We start from the raw sequence: 6,196 nt of genomic DNA, 5'->3' as shown, positions 1-6,196 counted from the left end.
GGTGGGGCTTGAGGTGGGAGGAGGGGATAGGTGGGAGGACATCCTGGGCCTCCTGCAGTGCCACAACGATGCCACCTGAAGGTTGCAGGAACAGCATCTCATATTTCACTTGGGAGCCCTGCAGCCCAATGGTATCAATGTGGACTTCACAAGCTTCAAAATCTCCCCTCCCCCGACCACGTCGCAAAACCAGCCCAGCTCGTACCCACCTCTCTAACCTGTCCTCCCACCGATCCACTCCTCCAACCTCAAGCCCCACCCCATCTTCTACCTACTAGCCTCATCCCGCCTCCTTGACCTGTCTATCCTCCCTGGACTGACCTATCCCCTCCCTAACTCCCCACCTACACTCACCTTTACTGGCTCCAACCCAGTCTCCTTGACCTGTCTGTCTCCTCTCCACCTATCTTCTCCTTTATCCGTTTTCTATCCGTCTCCCCCTTTCTCCCTATTTATTTCAGAATCCCCTTCCCCTCCCCCATTTCTGAAGAAGGGTCTAGACCCGAAACGTCGGCTTTCCTGCTCCTCTGCTGCTTGGCCTGCTGTGTTCATCCAGCTCTACACCTTGTTGTTCCAGACGGACAGTATTGTGTTTAGCTCCTAGCTGCTCCCTGGAGCTATTCAGTTGAAAGGACAATTAGGGATGGGTATCAGATGTGGGCCTTGGCAGCAATGCCTACGTCCCATGTCAAGAGTAGTGAAAAAAAGATAATTCTTTGAACTTTGAATCTTTTGTCAGTTTCTTTCAGCGAGATAGTTAGTATAACTGAATTTCTGGGTTTGAACATGTCTTTTCCACACGAAGATATATTGGCCAAATGGAAAAATGACAACTCTGTACTGTAGCATTGTGCATAATTTAAAAATAAGGATAGGATGAATTTTATTGACTACATAAAGATAACGACGTAAACTACAATGACCGGAAGCTTATGAGGCTAATGATTCAAGCATTTTCAAGAAATGAATAGCCATCTGCATAATAACAGCAGTGAACTAGTCCGTATACCTATACATTTCTTAGAAATATTCAAGCCCATTTCAATTTTTTTTCATTTTATTATGTATGGCCTTGCACGAATTCAAACTAGGGAGAAATTGTTATCACCAGTTCCTGAAAACCAACTTCTGAATCCAAAAGGAGCATCAGTACAAACTCGACTTCAAAAAGCCAGTTTGATCATGGATGATAAAAGGATAGGAGCAGGAATAAACCATTTGTTACATTGAGCTTGCTCTGTCATTTTGATAATATCAAGGCTTATTTGATAGTGGCCCTAACTCCACTTTCTTGCCTGCTCCAATAATATTTAACTCCGTTAGTTAAAAATCTGTCTTAACTCAGTCTTGCATATACTTGATGACCTAGCCTCCACTTCTGTCTGGGGAACAGCATTCTAAAGATGAATGAAAGGACTGAAGTCAATGAATGATTGATTAATGTAAAGAGTAGTCATCTGAGTAGTGAGGGCAAAAGGAACATTGAAAAGCAAGAACTACTTGTATTTACGTAACACCTCTAACATAAAATAACCAAAGGCACTGGTAGCAGGCATTTCAAGACATCGTATGATACCGCGTGGCTGAGGAGATTTTGGAACAGAAGTTTTAAGCAGTGTCATAAAAATGGAAAGGAGGGTTTGGAGGTGAAGAGGTTTAGGAATTGAATATCAGGGTTTGGATCTATGCTACAAGTAGTGGAAATTGGGGATGCTCAAAACGTCAGAATTAGACAATTTCATATCTCTCAGGATAGGGTGGTTGAATTAATTGAATTGTTTGAACTAAAATAGAATTTTATGTTGAATTAAGTTTTGAGTGCTGAGTATGCTAGTTAAATTTCAGTGTCAAAAATCTTGTGATTACAGTCACGTGTTAAAATGTATCAAACTTGTTTGACGTGAGATTACAAATGTGGAGAATTCATGGATAATGCAATTCAAAATTACATATTTATTAAACAATGAGAAGATTTATCCTTTCGGTATTGAAACAGTTCATTTTAATATATTAATAAGACCAAGATTCAGCGAGTATATTTTGTTAAATTGCTTTTCTTGAAGTTGGTCAGCAAAATAACATTAATCAGATCAACTATATTTTTGCATATTAGAGGGTTACTGAACTTAAGCATATTGTAAATTTTACAGCAGCATTCATACCAGATTCTGAAGATAATTTTATTGAACTCTCCGACGTTTTTGTTATGTCACTTCGATCCCTGATTACCTTAGCAACTTAGAATTTGTGATCACTTGTAGTTAAAGAGAGAACTTACTATGCCGTGGACAACTTTTACATTGAGGGCCCTAAATATTTTATTTCTTAACTCCTGGATAGTAGACCTTTACTTATCAGAGCAGCTCAGTTGTGTACTTTTTGGTTTAATTAGTCGTTTATTCTGCCTAACATGTACTGAAATTGAATACTGTGTTATCCTACTAGAAGCAAAAAGAAATGAGGAAATTTGGCTGACTTAGCTCCATAATGCAGCCTATCGAGTTTAGATGTAGATTTTGGATTGTTGAATCCTTTTGCTTGACTCTATTTATTTAATTAAATTAATTAAACTCCATTAAATGCTATTTGGCTCAGGTGGATATTACAAGTTTACTCCTTTTGGAAATTTGTTGTCCTATGTATTCAACTATTTTACTGCAATGATCTCTTGTCCACTGTGCAGAGACAAAGTCTTGGACAGGCGGGGAAAAGGTCAAAGGTATAGTAGAAGTGTGTCATAGCATGCTAGAGGAAGTCACTTATGCTTGATGACTCTATTATGACTATTGTTTGCTAGAAATGTATTTTATTTAAATCATGTTTAGTTTATTGCAGCATTGTATCCTCAAAAGTTTGTATTCTCATGCATGTATACTTGCTCCAATTTAGGTTTTGCTGTCCAAATATTTTGCAGTGCTTTTTGTACTGGCTTAGTGCTTCACTTAGTAAAGTTCTCTATGCTCAGTTGAAAATGAGTCAGGTGCTTTTAGATGTATCTTTATCTTGTGATTGCTTAATTGTGTGTAGTTTTTCATTCTGCTCTTGTGAAAGCATTTTTGGACCAGTAGCAATTTTGCATGGTGGTGTGCTTAGTTAGCGCTTGGAGCTCAAAGCAAACTTTTCTTTGCCTTTTGGGAATTTTGTTGTCGAAAAGAATAAGTTTATTGTTTGCTCCTGGGTGTTTACAGTTGCCAATTTTATTCAAACTTGGAAAACATTGCACCGCTAAGGTGCTTTTATTTTTTAAAAAAGGGCTGGCATGAGAAATGTTGTCTTGAGATATTAACCAAAGATGTAATCAATTTTTTTGAGGGAATACATTTTCATTGGTTTCTAATATGCAGCAATAATTGATAACATTTTGCATTCTGAAAATAGTAGCCATGTTGAAGTGAGTCAACAGCTTCTGGAAAAATAGTTTATCCATTTTTCTTGGGTGTGCTTTGGAATTATTCAAAATTATGTGCCTCTCTGTTGTGAGATGCCCAATGACACCTCGAATTTATGTAATGCCAAAGTGTGTCAAATTTGAACTCTGATGCTCTGTCTAATCAGTTAAACATAGAATCTCAAATTATGGGAGATGGCACTAAATTTAAGTTTACCTTTTGAACAGATTCATTTACGTGGGTATATGCAACATCATTTCAAATTCACATCTGACTTTCCATGATTTCACAACAGAATTAACTTCAATATTCCTATTCTAATGATTTTGGCAACATTGTCTTAATTGAATTATAGACTGGTAAATGCTGCTTCATTATAAGTATAAAGCTATATAAATACAAAAAGTGTACACTTGTCCCCTGTATAAATGGCAGGCTCAGTTTAAAGGAAATTGATATTTGTGTTTTTGGGTTTTCAATTTTGTACTTATTAATTAGAATTGACTATCGTATATACTTGTGTAAAAGTTGAATTTTTAGACTCTTTAAGGTTAAATTTATGGGGTCGACTATTACATGGGCACTACTTTTGAGGGGCTGAAATTCATGCTACAGTCCAAAATACTGTATTAGCAGAAGCCCAATTGATCTCTAAATGAATAAAGAATAAAAAAACACATTGTTAATTACTGGTACTTCTGTGATCCCAGCACCATGAAAAACGAACACCGCAGTGAGAGTCATAATCTCTCATAGTATCACAGCTCGCGTGAGCATTTGTTATTGTCAGCAGAAAAGAACAAACAGATTGATTTATTCTCCCTGCAAATTAAAACCTGATTGTTCTTTCACTAAGTAATCCTGAATCTTTTCCGTTTACTCCTATGTCCAAAGCTCTCTGTCACCCTCCGTGAAACAGTAAATCAGTGATTCCAAAGTCTCTCAATTACTGGGTTCATTCTTTTGAAACTCTGACAAAGGAATGAAAGCTGATGAAGAGAAATCTGCTAAAATGCCAGAGTATCCTGGAGTTGAAAACAAAGTCCCATCAAACCTGGGAGAGTAGATGGCAGCACTTTATCTCCACCTGCAGGTCACTAACATATTTCTATTTGAAAATTAAAACACTGAATCCTCTTTTCATCTGCATCATTGGAGTAAAGATACACTTCGTGAAGGTTCTTTGACAGATGAGAAAGAACACCATCTAGCACTTGCCTTAAAATCCGAATTATCTGTGAAGAACTAGGGTTGACTTTTACATATGGAAAATTAGACTTTTTTTTTGCCCAAAAATAAGCGGTCGGCTTTTACATGATTGACTTTTACTCGAGTATATAGGGTATTTAAACAAAATAACCATTGGAAAATTGTATCCTGTAGCAACATAGTATGGCAGTACAAATCATTGTCACCTCACTTAATCAGAGAGCTTAGATTTGAAGCAGGAGCTGGTTAGTTCATTTGGCCAAATAGCTAGTGAGTGTTTCAGATGAATGCCAACAGCGTGGATTCAATTCCTGTTCCGACTGAGGTAGACTTGGTAACCGCCTCCTCCTCCTGTCCCCGAGTGTGGAAGATGGTGGCAAACCATGACTGACAAAACTGTCAAGAAAAACTGCTTGGGCCAGAGCATAAACAGATGATGAACAAAGGATCATTCTTTGGGCAGACCACACGAAAAGGAAGGATGAGTTGATTATCCAAGCAACAAATGAAAAAATCAAATAGATATGTGGAAGTAAAAGTGTGTTTTTTCAAAGCTCATTTTAAGCTGTTGCAGGGTATACAGTTGCAAAGAGCTGACGTTTGATGAAATAAATGTAGATAAATATATTTCTACATCACTGCATTTGCCCTAACAATGAATGTTTTCCTTCAGTCAAATACAAAGTTAAAGCTAGTAAGGAGCCTGGCTGTGTGTGAAGAGTCTTCTCCTCCGCCCACAGCTGATGTTCCACAGGATAATCAGGTAAAATGCAACAGTAAATGCATTAAGCAAAAACCCTTGTCTGATGGTGTAGTATTTTGCTAGTTGAAATAAATGCTTTCATTTCAGAGAGAAATAACTGTCTTGATAAATTCTCAACGTGCCTTTCATGAACATCAATTACCTTGCAACAATACTTCAATTTAAATTAAGATGATAGGAGTTGATTGGTGGTAATGTGAGGAAAAGAACATGTGTATAAATCCAAGTTTTATAGACTGAGAAGAAATACATCAGTAGTAAGAATTCAACCAAATTTAATCCTATTTGCTTTATTGCATTTTCTAGAATTTGTAAATAGTTGTAATTGGTTATATCTTGTAGTAATTTTTACGATTTATTTTGCATTTACATCAATTTTTGCACTCTTAAAGGTCATACAGCACGACAAAGAAGATAGCTTCCAGTTTTTGGATTTTAATATTCACCTAAATCCATTTTCAATTAGATTTGTTGATAGGTGGTGATTTCTACCGAGGTGAATTTTTTAGTGTACTATTGAGAAAACTAAATTAAATGAATTCTACCTTCATGATTTGCCTTTGTTCTTAAAATAATCTGAAAATATTAACTTTATATGGATGTTTAATACTGGAAGGTTCATTGCTTAGACCAGAAGACGCAATCATTGGATTCAAATTTCATCATTACGTTTTTGTTTTCTCTTCGATTTAGTACTTTGATTAACAATTTGTTGGAAATGAATCTCTGAATGCAGCTATACCACATTGAACGTTTGTACATGCAGCTCGAGTTTTGAAGCTGTGAATGGTTGTCATCACACACATGAAAATTTAGGGCGGGAATAGGGATCGTG

At 36.8% G+C, this 6,196-nt stretch overlaps 1 long non-coding RNA gene across 1 annotated transcript in view; it reads left to right on the top strand.

The window, feature by feature from the left end:
• Positions 1–5,371, top strand: part of LOC125483496 — an 18,550-nt gene extending 13,179 nt beyond the window's left edge. Inside the window, exon 4 of the long non-coding RNA XR_007262460.1 lies at positions 5,272–5,371. This is a non-coding gene — a long non-coding RNA (uncharacterized LOC125483496). The remainder of the gene's footprint in view (positions 1–5,271) is intronic.
• The last annotated feature ends 825 nt before the right edge of the window (positions 5,372–6,196 follow it).

The sequence above is a fragment of the Rhincodon typus genome, chromosome 7 (assembly GCF_021869965.1).
Source record: "Rhincodon typus isolate 14 chromosome 7, sRhiTyp1.1, whole genome shotgun sequence".
Classification (NCBI taxonomy): Eukaryota; Metazoa; Chordata; class Chondrichthyes; order Orectolobiformes; family Rhincodontidae; genus Rhincodon; species Rhincodon typus.
The sequence above is the reverse complement of the archived record's forward strand: the minus strand, read 5'-3'. Positions and strand labels throughout refer to the sequence as shown.